This window comes from Ursus arctos, chromosome Y (genome assembly GCF_023065955.2).
Source record: "Ursus arctos isolate Adak ecotype North America chromosome Y, UrsArc2.0, whole genome shotgun sequence".
In the NCBI taxonomy this organism is placed as follows: Eukaryota; Metazoa; Chordata; class Mammalia; order Carnivora; family Ursidae; genus Ursus; species Ursus arctos.
Genome location: NC_079874.1, coordinates 3140012 through 3167526, shown reverse-complemented (window position 1 = coordinate 3167526; position 27515 = coordinate 3140012).

Below are 27515 nucleotides of genomic sequence, written 5' to 3'. Positions count from 1 at the left end.
CCATTGAGTTTTTCTTACAAGCGTACACAGGGGGTTCTGAAACACACACAGACACACACACACTATCACACTCACAACACAGCACTCACACTGGGTCTCCAACACAGCCGTCAACACTTGGAACTGCTTTAACCTAATCACAAACATGGTCCTGACACACACATATACAAATAACACACACAAACACCCATCGACTTTTTCTTGCCGGCATACACAATGGTTTCCTGCAAACACACACACACACACACACACACACAAAAGTCACACTCACGACAGAGCACTCACATTGGATCTCCAGCAGAGCCATCAACACTTGGAATTACCTTAACATATTCACAAACGTCGTCCCGAAACACACATGCAGAAGAAACACACAAAAACACCCTACGACTTTTTCTTACAGACATACACAATGGTATCCAGCAAAACACACACTCACACACACACACACAAACACTATCACACGCACAACACAGCACTCACACTGGGTCCCCGGCATAGCCATCAACAGTTGGAACTGCCCTAACATACTCACAAACGTGGTCCCGACACACACATACACAAGAAACACACACAAACTCCCATTGACTTTTACGTACAGTCATGCACAATGGTTTCCGCAAACACACACACACACACACACACACTATCACACTCACAACACAGCACTCACATTGGGTCTCCAACACAGCCGTCAACACTTGGAACTGCTTTAACATAATCACAAACATGGTCCTGACACACACATATACAAATAACACACACAAACACCCATCGACTTTTTCTTGCAGGCATACACAATGGTTTCCCGCAAACACACACACACACACACACACACAAAAGTCACACTCACGACAGAGCACTCACATTGGATCTCCAGCAGAGCCATGAACACTTGGAATTACCTTAACATATTCACAAACGTCGTCCCGAAACACACATGCAGAAGAAACACACAAAAACACCCTACGACTTTTTCTTACAGACATACACAATGGTATCCAGCAAAACACACACTCACACACACACACACAAACACTATCACACGCACAACACAGCACTCACACTGGGTCCCCGGCATAGCCATCAACAGTTGGAACTGCCCTAACACACTCACAAACGTGGTCCCGACACACACATACACAAGAAACACACACAAACTCCCATTGACTTTTACGTACAGTCATGCACAATGGTTTCCGCAAACACACACACACACACACTATCACACTCACAACACAGCACTCACATTGGGTCTCCAACACAGCCGTCAACACTTGGAACTGCTTTAACATAATCACAAACATGGTCCTGACACACACATATACAAATAACACACACAAACACCCATCGACTTTTTCTTGCAGGCATACACAATGGTTTCCTGAAAACACACACACACACACTATCACACTCACACTATCTTTTACGTACAGTCATGCACAATGGTTTCCGCAAACACACACACACACACTATCACACTCACAACACAGCACTCACACTGGGTCTCCAACACAGCCGTCAACACTTGGAACTGCTTTAACATAATCACAAACATGGTCCTGACACACACATATACAAATAACACACACAAACACCCATCGACTTTTTCTTGCAGGCATACACAATGGTTTCCTGCAAACACACACACACACACACACAAAAGTCACACTCACGACAGAGTACTCACATTGGATCTCCAGCAGAGCCATCAACACTTGGAATTACCTTAACATATTCACAAACGTGGTCCCGAAACACACATGCAGAAGAAACACACAAAAACATCCTACGAATTTTTCTTACAGACATACACAATGGTACCCAGCAAAACACACACTCACACACACACACACAAACACTATCACACGCACAACACAGCACTCACACTGGGTCCCCGGCATAGCCATCAACAGTTGGAACTGCCCTAACATACTCACAAACGTGGTCCCGACACACACATACACAAGAAACACACACAAACACCCATCAACTTTTTGTTACAGGCAGACAGAGTGGGGTTTCCCCAAACACACACACACACACACACACACTGTCACACTAACAGCACAGTACGCACACTGGGCCTCGGCAGAACCATCAACACTTGGAACTGCCCTAACATACTCACAAACGTTTTACCGACACAAACATACACAAGAAACACACACAAACACCCTTCGACTTTTTCTTACAGGCATACACAACGGTTTCCCGCGAACACACACACACACAGTCACACTTACAACACAGCACTCACAATGGGTATCCAACAGAACCATCAACACTTGGAACTGTCCTAAAATATTGACAAATGTGGTTGCGACACACACATACACATGAAACTCACACAAACATCCATCGACTTATTCTTACAGGCATACACAATGTTTTCCCGCCAACACAAACACACACAGAAACACACACTGCCACACTCACAACACAGCATTCACACTGGCACTTGGAACTGCCACAACATACTCACATACGTGGTCCCGACACACACATACACAAGAAACACACACAAACACCCATTGAGTTTTTCTTACAGGCGTACACAGGGAGTTCTGAAACACACACAGACACACACACACTATCACACTCACAACACAGCACTCACACTGGGTCTCCAACACAGCCGTCAACACTTGGAACTGCTTTAACATAATCACAAACATGGTCCTGACACACACATATACAAATAACACACACAAACACCCATCGACTTTTTCTTGCAGGCATACACAATGGTTTCCTGCAAACACACACACACACACACACAAAAGTCACACTCACGACAGAGCACTCACATTGGATCTCCAGCAGAGCCATGAACACTTGGAATTACCTTAACATATTCACAAACGTCGTCCCGAAACACACATGCAGAAGAAACACACAAAAACACCCTACGACTTTTTCTTACAGACATACACAATGGTATCCAGCAAAACACACACTCACACACACACACACAAACACTATCACACGCACAACACAGCACTCACACTGGGTCCCCGGCATAGCCATCAACAGTTGGAACTGCCCTAACATACTCACAAACGTATTCCCGACACACACATACACAAGAAACACACACAAACTCCCATTGACTTTTACGTACAGTCATGCACAATGGTTTCCGCAAACACACACACACACACACTATCACACTCACAACACAGCACTCACATTGGGTCTCCAACAGAGCCGTCAACACTTGGAACTGCTTTAACATAATCACAAACATGGTCCTGACACACACATATACAAATAACACACACAAACACCCATCGACTTTTTCTTGCAGGCATACACAATGGTTTCCTGAAAACACACACACACACACTATCACACTCACACTATCTTTTACGTACAGTCATGCACAAAGGTTTCCGCAAACACACACACACACACTATCACACTCACAACACAGCACTCACACTGGGTCTCCAACACAGCCGTCAACACTTGGAACTGCTTTAACATAATCACAAACATGGTCCTGACACACACATATACAAATAACACACACAGACACCCATCGACTTTTTCTTGCAGGCATACACAATGGTTTCCTGCAAACACACACACACACACAAAAAAAAGTCACACTCACGACAGAGCACTCACATTGGATCTCCAGCAGAGCCATCAACACTTGGAATTACCTTAACATATTCACAAACGTGGTCCCGAAACACACATGCAGAAGAAACACACAAAAACATCCTACGAATTTTTCTTACAGACATACACAATGGTACCCAGCAAAACACACACTCACACACACACACACAAACACTATCACACGCACAACACAGCACTCACACTGGGTCCCCGGCATAGCCATCAACAGTTGGAACTGCCCTAACATACTCACAAACGTGGTCCCGACACACACATACACAAGAAACACACACAAACTCCCATTGACTTTTACGTACAGTCATGCACAATGGTTTCCGCAAACACACACACACTATCACACTCACAACACAGCATTCACACTGGCACTTGAATCTGCCCTAACATACACACAAACGTGGTCCCGACACACACATACACAAGAAACACACACAAACACCCATCAACTTTTTGTTACAGGCAGACAGAGTGGGGTTTCCCCAAACACACACACACACACACACACACACACTGTCACACTAACAGCACAGTACGCACACTGGGCCTCGGCAGAACCATCAACACTTGGAACTGCCCTAACATACTCACAAACGTTTTACCGACACAAACATACACAAGAAACACACACAAACACCCATCGACTTTTTCTTACAGGCATACACAACGGTTTCCCGCGAACACACACACACACAGTCACACTTACAACACAGCACTCACAATGGGTATCCAACAGAACCATCAACACTTGGAACTGTCCTAAAATATTGACAAATGTGGTTGCGACACACACATACACATGAAACTCACACAAACATCCATCGACTTATTCTTACAGGCATACACAATGTTTTCCCGCCAACACAAACACACACAGAAACACACACTGCCACACTCACAACACAGCATTCACACTGGCACTTGGAACTGCCACAACATACTCACATACGTGGTCCCGACACACACATACACAAGAAACACACACAAACACCCATTGAGTTTTTCTTACAGGTGTACACAGGGGGTTCTGAAACACACACAGACACACACACACTATCACACTCACAACACAGCACTCACACTGGGTCTCCAACACAGCCGTCAACACTTGGAACTGCTTTAACATAATCACAAACATGGTCCTGACACACACATATACAAATAACACACACAAACACCCATCGACTTTTTCTTGCAGGCATACACAATGGTTTCCTGCAAACACACACACACACACACACACACACAAAAGTCACACTCACGACAGAGCACTCACATTGGATCTCCAGCAGAGCCATGAACACTTGGAATTACCTTAACATATTTACAAACGTCGTCCCGAAACACACATGCAGAAGAAACACAAAAACACCCTACGACTTTTTCTTACAGACATACACAATGGTATCCAGCAAAACACACACTCACACACACACACACAAACACTATCACACGCACAACACAGCACTCACACTGGGTCCCCGGCATAGCCATCAACAGTTGGAACTGCCCTAACATACTCACAAACGTGGTCCCGACACACACATACACAAGAAACACACACAAACTCCCATTGACTTTTACGTACAGTCATGCACAATGGTTTCCGCAAACACACACACACACACACTATCACACTCACAACACAGCACTCACATTGGGTCTCCAACAGAGCCGTCAACACTTGGAACTGCTTTAACATAATCACAAACATGGTCCTGACACACACATATACAAATAACACACACAAACACCCATCGACCTTTTCTTACAGGCATACACAATGGTTTCCTGAAAACACACACACACACACTATCACACTCACACTATCTTTTACGTACAGTCATGCACAATGGTTTCCGCAAACACACACACACACACTATCACACTCACAACACAGCACTCACACTGGGTCTCCAACACAGCCGTTAACACTTGGAACTGCTTTAACATAATCACAAACATGGTCCTGACACACACATATACAAATAACACACACAAACACCCATCGACTTTTTCTTGCAGGCATACACAATGGTTTCCTGCAAACACACACACACACACACACAAAAGTCACACTCACGACAGAGCACTCACATTGGATCTCCAGCAGAGCCATGAACACTTGGAATTACCTTAACATATTCACAAACGTGGTCCCGAAACACACATGCAGAAGAAACACACAAAAACACCCTACGACTTTTTCTTACAGACATACACAATGGTATCCAGCAAAACACACACTCACACACACACACACAAACACTATCACACGCACAACACAGCACTCACACTGGGTCCCCGGCATAGCCATCAACAGTTGGAACTGCCCTAACATACTCACAAACGTGGTCCCGACACACACATACACAAGAAACACACACAAACTCCCATTGACTTTTACGTACAGTCATGCACAATGGTTTCCGCAAACACACACACACACACTATCACACTCACAACACAGCACTCACATTGGGTCTCCAACACAGCCGTCAACACTTGGAACTGCTTTAACATAATCACAAACATGGTCCTGACACACACATATACAAATAACACACACAAACACCCATCGACTTTTTCTTGCAGGCATACACAATGGTTTCCTGAAAACACACACACACACACTATCACACTCACACTATCTTTTACGTACAGTCATGCACAATGGTTTCCGCAAACACACACACACACTATCACACTCACAACACAGCACTCACACTGGGTCTCCAACACAGCCGTCAACACTTGGAACTGCTTTAACATAATCACAAACATGGTCCTGACACACACATATACAAATAACACACACAAACACCCATCGACTTTTTATTGCAGGCATACACAATGGTTTCCTGCAAACACACACACACACACACACAAAAGTCACACTCACGACAGAGCACTCACATTGGATGTCCAGCAGAGCCATCAACACTTGGAATTACCTTAACATATTCACAAACGTGGTCCCGAAACACACATGCAGAAGAAACACACAAAAACATCCTACGAATTTTTCTTACAGACATACACAATGGTACCCAGCAAAACACACACTCACACACACACACACAAACACTATCACACGCACAACACAGCACTCACACTGGGTCCCCGGCATAGCCATCAACAGTTGGAACTGCCCTAACATACTCACAAACGTGGTCCCGACACACACATACACAAGAAACACACACAAACTCCCATTGACTTTTACGTACAGTCATGCACAATGGTTTCCGCAAACACACACACACTATCACACTCACAACACAGCATTCACACTGGCACTTGAATCTGCCCTAACATACACACAAACGTGGTCCCGACACACACATACACAAGAAACACACACAAACACCCATCAACTTTTTGTTACAGGCAGACAGAGTGGGGTTTCCCCAAACACACACACACACACACACTGTCACACTAACAGCACAGTACGCACACTGGGCCTCGGCAGAACCATCAACACTTGGAACTGCCCTAACATACTCACAAACGTTTTACCGACACCAACATACACAAGAAACACACACAAACACCCATCGACTTTTTCTTACAGGCATACACAACGGTTTCCCGCGAACACACACACACACAGTCACACTTACAACACAGCACTCAGAATGGGTATCCAACAGAACCATCAACACTTGGAACTGTCCTGAAATATTGACAAATGTGGTTGCGACACACACATACACATGAAACTCACACAAACATCCATCGACTTATTCTTACAGGCATACACAATGTTTTCCCGCCAACACAAACACACACAGAAACACACACTGCCACACTCACAACACAGCATTCACACTGGCACTTGGAACTGCCACAACATACTCACATACGTGGTCCCGACACACACATACACAAGAAACACACACAAACACCCATCGACTTTTTCTTACAGGCATACACAACGGTTTCCCGCGAACACACACCCACACAGTCACACTTACAACACAGCACTCACAATGGGTATCCAGCAGAACCATCAACACTTGGAACTGCCCTAAAATATTGACAAATGTGGTCGCGACACACACATACACATGAAACTCACACAAACATCCATCGACTTATTCTTTTTTTTTTTTTAAAGATTTTATTTATTTATTTATGTGACAGAGAGACAGCCAGCGAGAGAGGGAACACAGCAGGGGAGAGGGAGAGGAAGAAGCAGGCTCCCAGCCGAGGAGCCCGATGTGGGACTCGATCCCGGAACGCCAGGATCACGCCTTGAGCCGAAGGCAGACGCTTAACGACTGCGCTACCCAGGCGCCCCTCCATCGACTTATTCTTACAGGCATACACAATGTTTTCCCGCCAACACAAACACACACAAAAACACACACTGCCGCACTCACAACGCAGCATTCACACTGGCCCTTGGAACTGCCACAACATACTCACATACGTGGTCCCGACACACACATACACAAGAAACACACACAAACACCCATTGAGTTTTTCTTACAGGCGTACACAGGGGGTTCTGAAACACACACAGACACACACACACTATCACACTCACAACACAGCACTCACACTGGGTCTCCAACACAGCCGTCAACACTTGGAACTGCTTTAACATAATCACAAACATGGTCCTGACACACACATATACAAATAACACACACAAACACCCATCGACTTTTTCTTGCAGGCATACACAATGGTTTCCTGCAAACACACACACACACACACACACACACACACAAAAGTCACACTCACGACAGAGCACTCACATTGGATCTCCAGCAGAGCCATCAACACTTGGAATTACCTTAACATATTCACAAACGTCGTCCCGAAACACACATGCAGAAGAAACACACAAAAACACCCTACGACTTTTTCTTACAGACATACACAATGGTATCCAGCAAAACACACACTCACACACACACACACAAACACTATCACACGCACAACACAGCACTCACACTGGGTCCCCGGCATAGCCATCAACAGTTGGAACTGCCCAAACATACTCACAAACGTGGTCCCGACACACACATACACAAGAAACACACACAAACTCCCATTGACTTTTACGTACAGTCATGCACAATGGTTTCCGCAAACACACACACACACACACTATCACACTCACAACACAGCACTCACATTGGGTCTCCAACACAGCCGTCAACACTTGCAACTGCTTTAACATAATCACAAACATGGTCCTGACACACACATATACAAATAACACACACAAACACCCATCGACTTTTTCTTGCAGGCATACACAATGGTTTCCTGAAAACACACACACACACACTATCACACTCACACTATCTTTTACGTACAGTCATGCACAATGGTTTCCGCAAACACACACACACACTATCACACTCACAACACAGCACTCACACTGGGTCTCCAACACAGCCGTCAACACTTGGAACTGCTTTAACATAATCACAAACATGGTCCTGACACACACATATACAAATAACACACACAAACACCCATCGACTTTTTCTTGCAGGCATACACAATGGTTTCCTGCAAACACACACACACACACACACACACAAAAGTCACACTCACGACAGAGCACTCACATTGGATCTCCAGCAGAGCCATCAACACTTGGAATTACCTTAACATATTCACAAACGTCGTCCCGAAACACACATGCAGAAGAAACACACAAAAACACCCTACGACTTTTTCTTACAGACATACACAATGGTACCCAGCAAAACACACACTCACACACACACACACAAACACTATCACACGCACAACACAGCACTCACACTGGGTCCCCGGCATAGCCATCAACAGTTGGAACTGCCCTAACACACTCACAAACGTGGTCCCGACACACACATACACCAGAAACACACACAAACTCCCATTGACTTTTACGTACAGTCATGCACAATGGTTTCCGCAAACACACACACACACACACACTATCACACTCACAACACAGCACTCACATTGGGTCTGCAACACAGCCGTCAACACTTGGAACTGCTTTAACATAATCACAAACATGGTCCTGACACACACATATACAAATAACACACACAAACACCCATCGACTTTTTCTTGCAGGCATACACAATGGTTTCCTGAAAACACACACACACACACTATCACACTCACACTATCTTTTACGTACAGTCATGCACAATGGTTTCCGCAAACACACACACACACTATCACACTCACAACACAGCACTCACACTGGGTCTCCAACACAGCCGTCAACATTTGGAACTGCTTTAACCTAATCACAAACATGGTCCTGACACACACATATACAAATAACACACACAAACACCCATCGACTTTTTCTTGCAGGCATACACAATGGTTTCCTGCAAACACACACACACACACACACACACAAAAGTCACACTCACGACAGAGCACTCACATTGGATCTCCAGCAGAGCCATCAACACTTGGAATTACCTTAACATATTCACAAACGTGGTCCCGAAACACACATGCAGAAGAAACACACAAAAACATCCTACGAATTTTTCTTACAGACATACACAATGGTACCCAGCAAAACACACACTCACACACACACACACACAAACACTATCACACGCACAACACAGCACTCACACTGGGTCCCCGGCATAGCCATCAACAGTTGGAACTGCCCTAACATACTCACAAACGTGGTCCCGACACACACATACACAAGAAACACACACAAACTCCCATTGACTTTTACGTACAGTCATGCACAATGGTTTCCGCAAACACACACACACTATCACACTCACAACACAGCATTCACACTGGCACTTGAATCTGCCCTAACATACACACAAACGTGGTCCCGACACACACATACAGAAGAAACACACACAAACACCCATCAACTTTTTGTTACAGGCGGACAGAGTGGGGTTTCCCCAAACACACACACACACACACACACACACTGTCACACTAACAGCACAGTACGCACACTGGGCCTCGGCAGAACCATCAACACTTGGAACTGCCCTAACATACTCACAAACGTTTTACCGACACAAACATACACAAGAAACACACACAAACACCCATCGACTTTTTCTTACAGGCATACACAACGGTTTCCCGCGAACACACACACACACAGTCACACTTACAACACAGCACTCACAATGGGTATCCAACAGAACCATCAACACTTGGAACTGCCCTAAAATATTGACAAATGTGGTTGCGACACACACATACACATGAAACTCACACAAACATCCATCGACTTATTCTTACAGGCATACACAATGTTTTCCCGCCAACACAAACACACACAGAAACACACACTGCCACACTCACAACACAGCATTCACACTGGCACTTGGAACTGCCACAACATACTCACATACGTGGTCCCGACACACACATACACAAGAAACACACACAAACACCCATTGAGTTTTTCTTACAGGCGTACACAGGGGGTTCTGAAACACACACAGACACACACACACTATCACACTCACAACACAGCACTCACACTGGGTCTCCAACACAGCCGTCAACACTTGGAACTGCTTTAACATAATCACAAACATGGTCCTGACACACACATATACAAATAACACACACAAACACCCATCGACTTTTTCTTGCAGGCATACACAATGGTTTCCTGCAAACACACACACACACACACACACACAAAAGTCACACTCACGACAGAGCACTCACATTGGATCTCCAGCAGAGCCATCAACACTTGGAATTACCTTAACATATTCACAAACGTCGTCCCGAAACACACATGCAGAAGAAACACACAAAAACACCCTACGACTTTTTCTTACAGACATTCACAATGGTATCCAGCAAAACACACACTCACACACACACACACAAACACTATCACACGCACAACACAGCACTCACACTGGGTCCTCGGCATAGCCATCAACAGTTGGAACTGCCCTAACATACTCACAAACGTGGTCCCGACACACACATACACAAGAAACACACACAAACTCCCATTGACTTTTACGTACAGTCATGCACAATGGTTTCCGCAAACACACACACACACACACTATCACACTCACAACACAGCACTCACATTGGGTCTCCAACACAGCCGTCAACACTTGGAACTGCTTTAACATAATCACAAACATGGTCCTGACACACACATATACAAAAAACACACACAAACACCCATCGACTTTTTCTTGCAGGCATACACAATGGTTTCCTGAAAACACACACACACACACACTATCACACTCACACTATCTTTTACGTACAGTCATGCACAATGGTTTCCGCAAACACACACACACACACTATCACACTCACAACACAGCACTCAAACTGGGTCTCCAACACAGCCGTCAACACTTGGAACTGCTTTAACATAATCACAAACATGGTCCTGACACACACATATACAAATAACACACACAAACACCCATCGACTTTTTCTTGCAGGCATACACAATGGTTTCCTGCAAACACACACACACACACACACACACACAAAAGTCACACTCACGACAGAGCACTCACATTGGATCTCCAGCAGAGCCATCAACACTTGGAATTACCTTAACATATTCACAAACGTCGTCCCGAAACACACATGCAGAAGAAACACACAAAAACACCCTACGACTTTTTCTTACAGACATACACAATGGTATCCAGCAAAACACACACTCACACACACACACACAAACACTATCACACGCACAACACAGCACTCACACTGGGTCCCCGGCATAGCCATCAACAGTTGGAACTGCCCTAACACACTCACAAACGTGGTCCCGACACACACATACACAAGAAACACACACAAACTCCCATTGACTTTTACGTACAGTCATGCACAATGGTTTCCGCAAACACACACACACACACACACTATCACACTCACAACACAGCACTCACATTGGGTCTCCAACACAGCCGTCAACACTTGGAACTGCTTTAACATAATCACAAACATGGTCCTGACACACACATATACAAATAACACACACAAACACCCATCGACTTTTTCTTGCAGGCATACACAATGGTTTCCTGAAAACACACACACACACTCTATCACACTCACACTATCTTTTACGTACAGTCATGCACAATGGTTTCCGCAAACACACACACACACACTATCACACTCACAACACAGCACTCACACTGGGTCTCCAACACAGCCGTCAACACTTGGAACTGCTTTAACCTAATCACAAACATGGTCCTGACACACACATATACAAATAACACACACAAACACCCATCGACTTTTTCTTGCAGGCATACACAATGGTTTCCTGCAAACACACACACACACACACACACACACACACACACACACAAAAGTCACACTCACGACAGAGCACTCACATTGGATCTCCAGCAGAGCCATGAACACTTGGAATTACCTTAACATATTCACAAACGTCGTCCCGAAACACACATGCAGAAGAAACACACAAAAACACCCTACGACTTTTTCTTACAGACATACACAATGGTATCCAGCAAAACACACACTCACACACACACACACAAACACTATCACACGCACAACACAGCACTCACACTGGGTCCCCGCCATAGCCATCAACAGTTGGAACTGCCCTAACACACTCACAAACGTGGTCCCGACACACACATACACAAGAAACACACACAAACTCCCATTGACTTTTACGTACAGTCATGCACAATGGTTTCCGCAAACACACACACACACACACTATCACACTCACAACACAGCACTCACATTGGGTCTCCAACACAGCCGTCAACACTTGGAACTGCTTTAACATAATCACAAACATGGTCCTGACACACACATATACAAATAACACACACAAACACCCATCGACTTTTTCTTGCAGGCATACACAATGGTTTCCTGCAAACACACACACACACACACACAAAAGTCACACTCACGACAGAGCACTCACATTGGATCTCCAGCAGAGCCATCAACACTTGGAATTACCTTAACATATTCACAAACGTGGTCCCGAAACACACATGCAGAAGAAACACACAAAAACATCCTACGAATTTTTCTTACAGACATACACAATGGTACCCAGCAAAACACACACTCACACACACACACACAAACACTATCACACGCACAACACAGCATTCACACTGGGTCCCCGGCATAGCCATCAACAGTTGGAACTGCCCTAACATACTCACAAACGTGGTCCCAACACACACATACACAAGAAACACACACAAACGCCCATTGACTTTTACGTACAGTCATGCACACTGGTTTCCGCAAACACACACACACACACTATCACACTCACAACACAGCATTCACACTGCCACTTGAATCTGCCCTAACATACACACAAACGTGGTCCCGACACACACATACACAAGAAACACACACAAACACCCATCAAATTTTTGTTACAGGCAGACAGAGTGGGGTTTCCCCCAACACACACACACACACACTGTCACACTAAAAGCACAGTACGCACACTGGGCCTCGGCAGAGCCATCAACACTTGGAACTGCCCTAACATACTCACAAACGTTTTACCGACACACACATACACAAGAAACACACACAAACACCCATCAACTTTTTGTTACAGGCAAACAGAGTGGGGTTTCCCCCAACACACACACACACCACACACACACTGTCACACTAACAGCACAGTACGCACACTGGGCCTCGGCAGAGCCATCAACACTTGGAACTGCCCTAACATACTCACAAACGTTTTACCGACACACACATACACAAGAAATACACACAAACACCCATCAACTTTTTGTTATAGGCAGACAGAGTGGGGTTTCCCCAAACACACACACCCACACACACACACACACTGTCACACTAACAGCACAGTACGCACACTGGGCCTCGGCAGAGCCATCAACACTTGGAACTGCAATAACATACTCACAAACGTTTTACCGACACACACATACACAAGAAACACACACAAACACCCATCGACTTTTTCTTACAGGCATACACAACGGTTTCCCGCGAACCCACACACACACAGTCACACTTACAACACAGCACTCACAATGGGTATCCAGCAGAACCATCAACACTTGGAACTGCCCTAAAATATTGACAAATGTGGTTGCGACACACACATACACATGAAACTCACACAAACATCCATCGACTTATTCTTACAGGCATACACAATGTTTTCCCGCCAACACAAACACACACAGAAACACACACTGCCACACTCACAACACAGCATTCACACTGGCACTTGGAACTGCCACAACATACTCACATACGTGCTCCCGACACACACATACACAAGAAACACACACAAACACCCATTGAGTTTTTCTTACAGGCGTACACAGGGGGTTCTGAAACACACACAGACACACACACACTATCACACTCACAACACAGCACTCACACAGGGTATCCAACACAGCCGTCAACACTTGGAACTGCTTTAACATAATCACAAACATGGTCCTGACACACACATATACAAATAACACACAGAAACACCCATCGACTTTTTCTTGCAGGCATACACAATGGTTTCCTGCAAACACACACACACACACACACAAAAGTCACACTCATGACAGAGCACTCACATTGGATCTCCAGCAGAGCCATCAACACTTGGAATTACCTTAACATATTCACAAACGTGGTCCCGAAACACACATGCAGAAGAAAGACACAAAAACACCCTACGACTTTTTCTTACAGACATACACAATGGTATCCAGCAAAACACACACTCACACACACACACACAAACACTATCACACGCACAACACAGCACTCACACTGGGTCCCCGGCATAGCCATCAACAGTTGGAACTGCCCTAACATACTCACAAACGTGGTCCCGACACACACATACACAAGAAACACACACAAACTCCCATTGACTTTTACGTACAGTCATGCACAATGGTTTCCGCAAACACACACACACACACACTATCACACTCACAACACAGCACTCACATTGGGTCTCCAACACAGCCGTCAACACTTGGAACTGCTTTAACATAATCACAAACATGGTCCTGACACACACATATACAAATAACACACACAAACACCCATCGACTTTTTCTTGCAGGCATACACAATGGTTTCCTGCAAACACACACACACACACACACAAAAGTCACACTCATGACAGAGCACTCACATTGGATCTCCAGCAGAGCCATCAACACTTGGAATTACCTTAACATATTCACAAACGTGGTCCCGAAACACACATGCAGAAGAAAGACACAAAAACACCCTACGACTTTTTCTTACAGACATACACAATGGTATCCAGCAAAACACACACTCACACACACACACAAACACTATCACACGCACAACACAGCACTCACACTGGGTCCCCGGCATAGCCATCAACAGTTGGAACTGCCCTAACATACTCACAAATGTGGTCCCGACACACACATACACAAGAAACACACACAAACTCCCATTGACTTTTACTTACAGTCATGCACAATGGTTTCCGCAAACACACACACACTATCACACTCACAACACAGCATTCACACTGGCACTTGAATCTGCCCTAACATACACACAAACGTGGTCCCGACACACACATACACAAGAAACACACACAAACACCCATCAACTTTTTGTTACAGGCAGACAGAGTGGGGTTTCCCCAAACACACACACACACACACACACACTGTCACACTAACAGCACAGTACGCACACTGGGCCTCGGCAGAGCCATCAACACTTGGAACTGCCGTAACATACTCACAAACGTTTTACCGACACACACATACACAAGAAACACACACAAACACCCATCGACTTTTTCTTACAGGCATACACAATGGTTTCCCACGAACACACACACACACAGTCACACTTACAACACAGCACTCACAGTGGGTATCCAGCAGAACCATCAACACTTGGAACTGCCCTAAAATATTGACAAATGTGGTTGCGACACACACATACACATGAAACTCACACAAACATCCATCGACTTATTCTTACAGGCATACACAATGTTTTCCCGCCAACACAAACACACACAGAAACACACACTGCCACACTCACAACACAGCATTCACACTGGCACTTGGAACTGCCACAACATACTCACATATGTGGTCCCGACATACACATACACAAGAAACACACACAAACACCCATTGAGTTTTTCTTACAGGCGTACACAGGGGGTTCTGAAACACACACAGACACACACACACTATCACACTCACAACACAGCACTCACACTGGGCCTCCAACACAGCCGTCAACACTTGGAACTGCTTTAACATAATCACAAACATGGTCCTCACACACACATATACAAATAACACACACAAACACCCATCGACTTTTCCTTGCAGGCATACACAATGGTTTCCTGCAAACACACACACACACAGTCACACTTACAACACAGCACTCACAATGGGTATCCAGCAGAACCATCAACACTTGGAACTGCCCTAAAATATTGACAAATGTGGTTGCGACACACACATACACATGAAAGTCACACAAACATCCATCGACTTATTCTTACAGGCATACACAATGTTTTCCCGCCAACACAAACACACACAGAAACACACACTGCCACACTCACAACACAGCATTCACACTGGCACTTGGAACTGCCACAACATACTCACATACGTGGTCCCGACACACACATACACAAGAAACACACAGAAACACCCATCGACTTTTTCTTAGAAGCATACACTGTGGGGTTCCCCCAAACACACACACACAGAGACACACACACACACTGTCACACTCACAACACAGCACTCTCACTGGGTCTCCAGCAGAGCCATCAACACTTGGAACTGCCCTAACATATTCACAGATGTGGTCCCGACACACACATACAGAAGAAACACACACAAAGACCCATCGAATTTTTCTTATAGGCATACAGACTAGTTTCCTGCAAGCACACACACAGACACGCACACACACTGTCACACTCACAACACACATTCACACTGGATATCCAGGAAACTCATGAACACTTGGAACTGCCCTCACACACTCACAAATGTGGATCTGAAACACAATACGCAAGAACACACAAATACACCCATCGACTTTTTCATACAGGCATACACAATGGTTACCCAAACACACACACACACACACACACACACTTTCACACTCGCAACACAGCACTCACACTGGGCCTCGGCAGAGCCATCAACACTTGGAACTGCCCTAACATACTCACAAACGTTTTCCCGACACACACATACACAAGAAACACACACAAACACCCATTGAATTTTTCTTACAGGCGTACACAGGGGGTTCTGAAACACACACAGACACACACACACTATCACACTCACAACACAGCACTCACACTGGGTCTCCAACACAGCCGTCAACACTTGGAACTGCTTTAACATAATCACAAACATGGTCCTGACACACACATATACAAATAACACACACAAACACCCATCGACTTTTTCTTGCAGGCATACACAATGGTTTCCTGCAAACACACACACACACACACACACACACACACAAAAGTCACACTCACGACAGAGCACTCACATTGGATCTCCAGCAGAGCCATCAACACTTGGAATTACCTTAACATATTCACAAACGTCGTCCCGAAACACACATGCAGAAGAAACACACAAAAACACCCTACGACTTTTTCTTACAGACATACACAATGGTATCCAGCAAAACACACACTCACACACACACACACAAACACTATCACACGCACAACACAGCACTCACACTGGGTCCCCGGCATAGCCATCAACAGTTGGAACTGCCCAAACATACTCACAAACGTGGTCCCGACACACACATACACAAGAAACACACACAAACTCCCATTGACTTTTACGTACAGTCATGCACAATGGTTTCCGCAAACACACACACACACACACTATCACACTCACAACACAGCACTCACATTGGGTCTCCAACACAGCCGTCAACACTTGGAACTGCTTTAACATAATCACAAACATGGTCCTGACACACACATATACAAATAACACACACAAACACCCATCGACTTTTTCTTGCAGGCATACACAATGGTTTCCTGAAAACACACACACACACACTATCACACTCACACTATCTTTTACGTACAGTCATGCACAATGGTTTCCGCAAACACACACACACACACTATCACACTCACAACACAGCACTCACACTGGGTCTCCAACACAGCCGTCAACACTTGGAACTGCTTTAACATAATCACAAACATGGTCCTGACACACACATATACAAATAACACACACAAACACCCATCGACTTTTTCTTGCAGGCATACACAATGGTTTCCTGCAAACACACACACACACACACACAAAAGTCACACTCACGACAGAGTACTCACATTGGATCTCCAGCAGAGCCATCAACACTTGGAATTACCTTAACATATTCACAAACGTGGTCCCGAAACACACATGCAGAAGAAACACACAAAAACATCCTACGAATTTTTCTTACAGACATACACAATGGTACCCAGCAAAACACACACTCACACACACACACACAAACACTATCACACGCACAACACAGCACTCACACTGGGTCCCCGGCATAGCCATCAACAGTTGGAACTGCCCTAACATACTCACAAACGTGGTCCCGACACACACATACACAAGAAACACACACAAACACCCATCAACTTTTTGTTACAGGCAGACAGAGTGGGGTTTCCCCAAACACACACACACACACACACACACTGTCACACTAACAGCACAGTACGCACACTGGGCCTCGGCAGAACCATCAACACTTGGAACTGCCCTAACATACTCACAAACGTTTTACCGACACAAACATACACAAGAAACACACACAAACACCCTTCGACTTTTTCTTACAGGCATACACAACGGTTTCCCGCGAACACACACACACACAGTCACACTTACAACACAGCACTCACAATGGGTATCCAACAGAACCATCAACACTTGGAACTGTCCTAAAATATTGACAAATGTGGTTGCGACACACACATACACATGAAACTCACACAAACATCCATCGACTTATTCTTACAGGCATACACAATGTTTTCCCGCCAACACAAACACACACAGAAACACACACTGCCACACTCACAACACAGCATTCACACTGGCACTTGGAACTGCCACAACATACTCACATACGTGGTCCCGACACACACATACACAAGAAACACACACAAACACCCATTGAGTTTTTCTTACAGGCGTACACAGGGAGTTCTGAAACACACACAGACACACACACACTATCACACTCACAACACAGCACTCACACTGGGTCTCCAACACAGCCGTCAACACTTGGAACTGCTTTAACATAATCACAAACATGGTCCTGACACACACATATACAAATAACACACACAAACACCCATCGACTTTTTCTTGCAGGCATACACAATGGTTTCCTGCAAACACACACACACACACACACAAAAGTCACACTCACGACAGAGCACTCACATTGGATCTCCAGCAGAGCCATGAACACTTGGAATTACCTTAACATATTCACAAACGTCGTCCCGAAACACACATGCAGAAGAAACACACAAAAACACCCTACGACTTTTTCTTACAGACATACACAATGGTATCCAGCAAAACACACACTCACACACACACACACAAACACTATCACACGCACAACACAGCACTCACACTGGGTCCCCGGCATAGCCATCAACAGTTGGAACTGCCCTAACATACTCACAAACGTATTCCCGACACACACATACACAAGAAACACACACAAACTCCCATTGACTTTTACGTACAGTCATGCACAATGGTTTCCGCAAACACACACACACACACACTATCACACTCACAACACAGCACTCACATTGGGTCTCCAACAGAGCCGTCAACACTTGGAACTGCTTTAACATAATCACAAACATGGTCCTGACACACACATATACAAATAACACACACAAACACCCATCGACTTTTTCTTGCAGGCATACACAATGGTTTCCTGAAAACACACACACACACACTATCACACTCACACTATCTTTTACGTACAGTCATGCACAAAGGTTTCCGCAAACACACACACACACACTATCACACTCACAACACAGCACTCACACTGGGTCTCCAACACAGCCGTCAACACTTGGAACTGCTTTAACATAATCACAAACATGGTCCTGACACACACATATACAAATAACACACACAGACACCCATCGACTTTTTCTTGCAGGCATACACAATGGTTTCCTGCAAACACACACACACACACAAAAAAAAGTCACACTCACGACAGAGCACTCACATTGGATCTCCAGCAGAGCCATCAACACTTGGAATTACCTTAACATATTCACAAACGTGGTCCCGAAACACACATGCAGAAGAAACACACAAAAACATCCTACGAATTTTTCTTACAGACATACACAATGGTACCCAGCAAAACACACACTCACACACACACACACAAACACTATCACACGCACAACACAGCACTCACACTGGGTCCCCGGCATAGCCATCAACAGTTGGAACTGCCCTAACATACTCACAAACGTGGTCCCGACACACACATACACAAGAAACACACACAAACTCCCATTGACTTTTACGTACAGTCATGCACAATGGTTTCCGCAAACACACACACACTATCACACTCACAACACAGCATTCACACTGGCACTTGAATCTGCCCTAACATACACACAAACGTGGTCCCGACACACACATACACAAGAAACACACACAAACACCCATCAACTTTTTGTTACAGGCAGACAGAGTGGGGTTTCCCCAAACACACACACACACACACACACACACACTGTCACACTAACAGCACAGTACGCACACTGGGCCTCGGCAGAACCATCAACACTTGGAACTGCCCTAACATACTCACAAACGTTTTACCGACACAAACATACACAAGAAACACACACAAACACCCATCGACTTTTTCTTACAGGCATACACAACGGTTTCCCGCGAACACACACACACACAGTCACACTTACAACACAGCACTCACAATGGGTATCCAACAGAACCATCAACACTTGGAACTGTCCTAAAATATTGACAAATGTGGTTGCGACACACACATACACATGAAACTCACACAAACATCCATCGACTTATTCTTACAGGCATACACAATGTTTTCCCGCCAACACAAACACACACAGAAACACACACTGCCACACTCACAACACAGCATTCACACTGGCACTTGGAACTGCCACAACATACTCACATACGTGGTCCCGACACACACATACACAAGAAACACACACAAACACCCATTGAGTTTTTCTTACAGGTGTACACAGGGGGTTCTGAAACACACACAGACACACACACACTATCACACTCACAACACAGCACTCACACTGGGTCTCCAACACAGCCGTCAACACTTGGAACTGCTTTAACATAATCACAAACATGGTCCTGACACACACATATACAAATAACACACACAAACACCCATCGACTTTTTCTTGCAGGCATACACAATGGTTTCCTGCAAACACACACACACACACACACACACACAAAAGTCACACTCACGACAGAGCACTCACATTGGATCTCCAGCAGAGCCATGAACACTTGGAATTACCTTAACATATTTACAAACGTCGTCCCGAAACACACATGCAGAAGAAACACAAAAACACCCTACGACTTTTTCTTACAGACATACACAATGGTATCCAGCAAAACACACACTCACACACACACACACAAACACTATCACACGCACAACACAGCACTCACACTGGGTCCCCGGCATAGCCATCAACAGTTGGAACTGCCCTAACATACTCACAAACGTGGTCCCGACACACACATACACAAGAAACACACACAAACTCCCATTGACTTTTACGTACAGTCATGCACAATGGTTTCCGCAAACACACACACACACACACTATCACACTCACAACACAGCACTCACATTGGGTCTCCAACAGAGCCGTCAACACTTGGAACTGCTTTAACATAATCACAAACATGGTCCTGACACACACATATACAAATAACACACACAAACACCCATCGACCTTTTCTTACAGGCATACACAATGGTTTCCTGAAAACACACACACACACACTATCACACTCACACTATCTTTTACGTACAGTCATGCACAATGGTTTCCGCAAACACACACACACACACTATCACACTCACAACACAGCACTCACACTGGGTCTCCAACACAGCCGTTAACACTTGGAACTGCTTTAACATAATCACAAACATGGTCCTGACACACACATATACAAATAACACACACAAACACCCATCGACTTTTTCTTGCAGGCATACACAATGGTTTCCTGCAAACACACACACACACACACACAAAAGTCACACTCACGACAGAGCACTCACATTGGATCTCCAGCAGAGCCATGAACACTTGGAATTACCTTAACATATTCACAAACGTGGTCCCGAAACACACATGCAGAAGAAACACACAAAAACACCCTACGACTTTTTCTTACAGACATACACAATGGTATCCAGCAAAACACACACTCACACACACACACACAAACACTATCACACGCACAACACAGCACTCACACTGGGTCCCCGGCATAGCCATCAACAGTTGGAACTGCCCTAACATACTCACAAACGTGGTCCCGACACACACATACACAAGAAACACACACAAACTCCCATTGACTTTTACGTACACTCATGCACAATGGTTTCCGCAAACACACACACACACACTATCACACTCACAACACAGCACTCACATTGGGTCTCCAACACAGCCGTCAACACTTGGAACTGCTTTAACATAATCACAAACATGGTCCTGACACACACATATACAAATAACACACACAAACACCCATCGACTTTTTCTTGCAGGCATACACAATGGTTTCCTGAAAACACACACACACACACTATCACACTCACACTATCTTTTACGTACAGTCATGCACAATGGTTTCCGCAAACACACACACACACTATCACACTCACAACACAGCACTCACACTGGGTCTCCAACACAGCCGTCAACACTTGGAACTGCTTTAACATAATCACAAACATGGTCCTGACACACACATATACAAATAACACACACAAACACCCATCGACTTTTTATTGCAGGCATACACAATGGTTTCCTGCAAACACACACACACACACACACAAAAGTCACACTCACGACAGAGCACTCACATTGGATGTCCAGCAGAGCCATCAACACTTGGAATTACCTTAACATATTCACAAACGTGGTCCCGAAACACACATGCAGAAGAAACACACAAAAACATCCTACGAATTTTTCTTACAGACATACACAATGGTACCCAGCAAAACACACACTCACACACACACACACAAACACTATCACACGCACAACACAGCACTCACACTGGGTCCCCGGCATAGCCATCAACAGTTGGAACTGCCCTAACATACTCACAAACGTGGTCCCGACACACACATACACAAGAAACACACACAAACACCCATCAACTTTTTGTTACAGGCAGACAGAGTGGGGTTTCCCCAAACACACACACACACACACACACACTGTCACACTAACAGCACAGTACGCACACTGGGCCTCGGCAGAACCATCAACACTTGGAACTGCCCTAACATACTCACAAACGTTTTACCGACACAAACATACACAAGAAACACACACAAACACCCTTCGACTTTTTCTTACAGGCATACACAACGGTTTCCCGCGAACACACACACACACAGTCACACTTACAACACAGCACTCACAATGGGTATCCAACAGAACCATCAACACTTGGAACTGTCCTAAAATATTGACAAATGTGGTTGCGACACACACATACACATGAAACTCACACAAACATCCATCGACTTATTCTTACAGGCATACACAATGTTTTCCCGCCAACACAAACACACACAGAAACACACACTGCCACACTCACAACACAGCATTCACACTGGCACTTGGAACTGCCACAACATACTCACATACGTGGTCCCGACACACACATACACAAGAAACACACACAAACACCCATTGAGTTTTTCTTACAGGCGTACACAGGGAGTTCTGAAACACACACAGACACACACACACTATCACACTCACAACACAGCACTCACACTGGGTCTCCAACACAGCCGTCAACACTTGGAACTGCTTTAACATAATCACAAACATGGTCCTGACACACACATATACAAATAACACACACAAACACCCATCGACTTTTTCTTGCAGGCATACACAATGGTTTCCTGCAAACACACACACACACACACACAAAAGTCACACTCACGACAGAGCACTCACATTGGATCTCCAGCAGAGCCATGAACACTTGGAATTACCTTAACATATTCACAAACGTCGTCCCGAAACACACATGCAGAAGAAACACACAAAAACACCCTACGACTTTTTCTTACAGACATACACAATGGTATCCAGCAAAACACACACTCACACACACACACACAAACACTATCACACGCACAACACAGCACTCACACTGGGTCCCCGGCATAGCCATCAACAGTTGGAACTGCCCTAACATACTCACAAACGTATTCCCGACACACACATACACAAGAAACACACACAAACTCCCATTGACTTTTACGTACAGTCATGCACAATGGTTTCCGCAAACACACACACACACACACTATCACACTCACAACACAGCACTCACATTGGGTCTCCAACAGAGCCGTCAACACTTGGAACTGCTTTAACATAATCACAAACATGGTCCTGACACACACATATACAAATAACACACACAAACACCCATCGACTTTTTCTTGCAGGCATACACAATGGTTTCCTGAAAACACACACACACACACTATCACACTCACACTATCTTTTACGTACAGTCATGCACAAAGGTTTCCGCAAACACACACACACACACTATCACACTCACAACACAGCACTCACACTGGGTCTCCAACACAGCCGTCAACACTTGGAACTGCTTTAACATAATCACAAACATGGTCCTGACACACACATATACAAATAACACACACAGACACCCATCGACTTTTTCTTGCAGGCATACACAATGGTTTCCTGCAAACACACACACACACACAAAAAAAAGTCACACTCACGACAGAGCACTCACATTGGATCTCCAGCAGAGCCATCAACACTTGGAATTACCTTAACATATTCACAAACGTGGTCCCGAAACACACATGCAGAAGAAACACACAAAAACATCCTACGAATTTTTCTTACAGACATACACAATGGTACCCAGCAAAACACACACTCACACACACACACACAAACACTATCACACGCACAACACAGCACTCACACTGGGTCCCCGGCATAGCCATCAACAGTTGGAACTGCCCTAACATACTCACAAACGTGGTCCCGACACACACATACACAAGAAACACACACAAACTCCCATTGACTTTTACGTACAGTCATGCACAATGGTTTCCGCAAACACACACACACTATCACACTCACAACACAGCATTCACACTGGCACTTGAATCTGCCCTAACATACACACAAACGTGGTCCCGACACACACATACACAAGAAACACACACAAACACCCATCAACTTTTTGTTACAGGCAGACAGAGTGGGGTTTCCCCAAACACACACACACACACACACACACACACTGTCACACTAACAGCACAGTACGCACACTGGGCCTCGGCAGAACCATCAACACTTGGAACTGCCCTAACATACTCACAAACGTTTTACCGACACAAACATACACAAGAAACACACACAAACACCCATCGACTTTTTCTTACAGGCATACACAACGGTTTCCCGCGAACACACACACACACAGTCACACTTACAACACAGCACTCACAATGGGTATCCAACAGAACCATCAACACTTGGAACTGTCCTAAAATATTGACAAATGTGGTTGCGACACACACATACACATGAAACTCACACAAACATCCATCGACTTATTCTTACAGGCATACACAATGTTTTCCCGCCAACACAAACACACACAGAAACACACACTGCCACACTCACAACACAGCATTCACACTGGCACTTGGAACTGCCACAACATACTCACATACGTGGTCCCGACACACACATACACAAGAAACACACACAAACACCCATTGAGTTTTTCTTACAGGTGTACACAGGGGGTTCTGAAACACACACAGACACACACACACTATCACACTCACAACACAGCACTCACACTGGGTCTCCAACACAGCCGTCAACACTTGGAACTGCTTTAACATAATCACAAACATGGTCCTGACACACACATATACAAATAACACACACAAACACCCATCGACTTTTTCTTGCAGGCATACACAATGGTTTCCTGCAAACACACACACACACACACACACACACAAAAGTCACACTCACGACAGAGCACTCACATTGGATCTCCAGCAGAGCCATGAACACTTGGAATTACCTTAACATATTTACAAACGTCGTCCCGAAACACACATGCAGAAGAAACACAAAAACACCCTACGACTTTTTCTTACAGACATACACAATGGTATCCAGCAAAACACACACTCACACACACACACACAAACACTATCACACGCACAACACAGCACTCACACTGGGTCCCCGGCATAGCCATCAACAGTTGGAACTGCCCTAACATACTCACAAACGTGGTCCCGACACACACATACACAAGAAACACACACAAACTCCCATTGACTTTTACGTACAGTCATGCACAATGGTTTCCGCAAACACACACACACACAC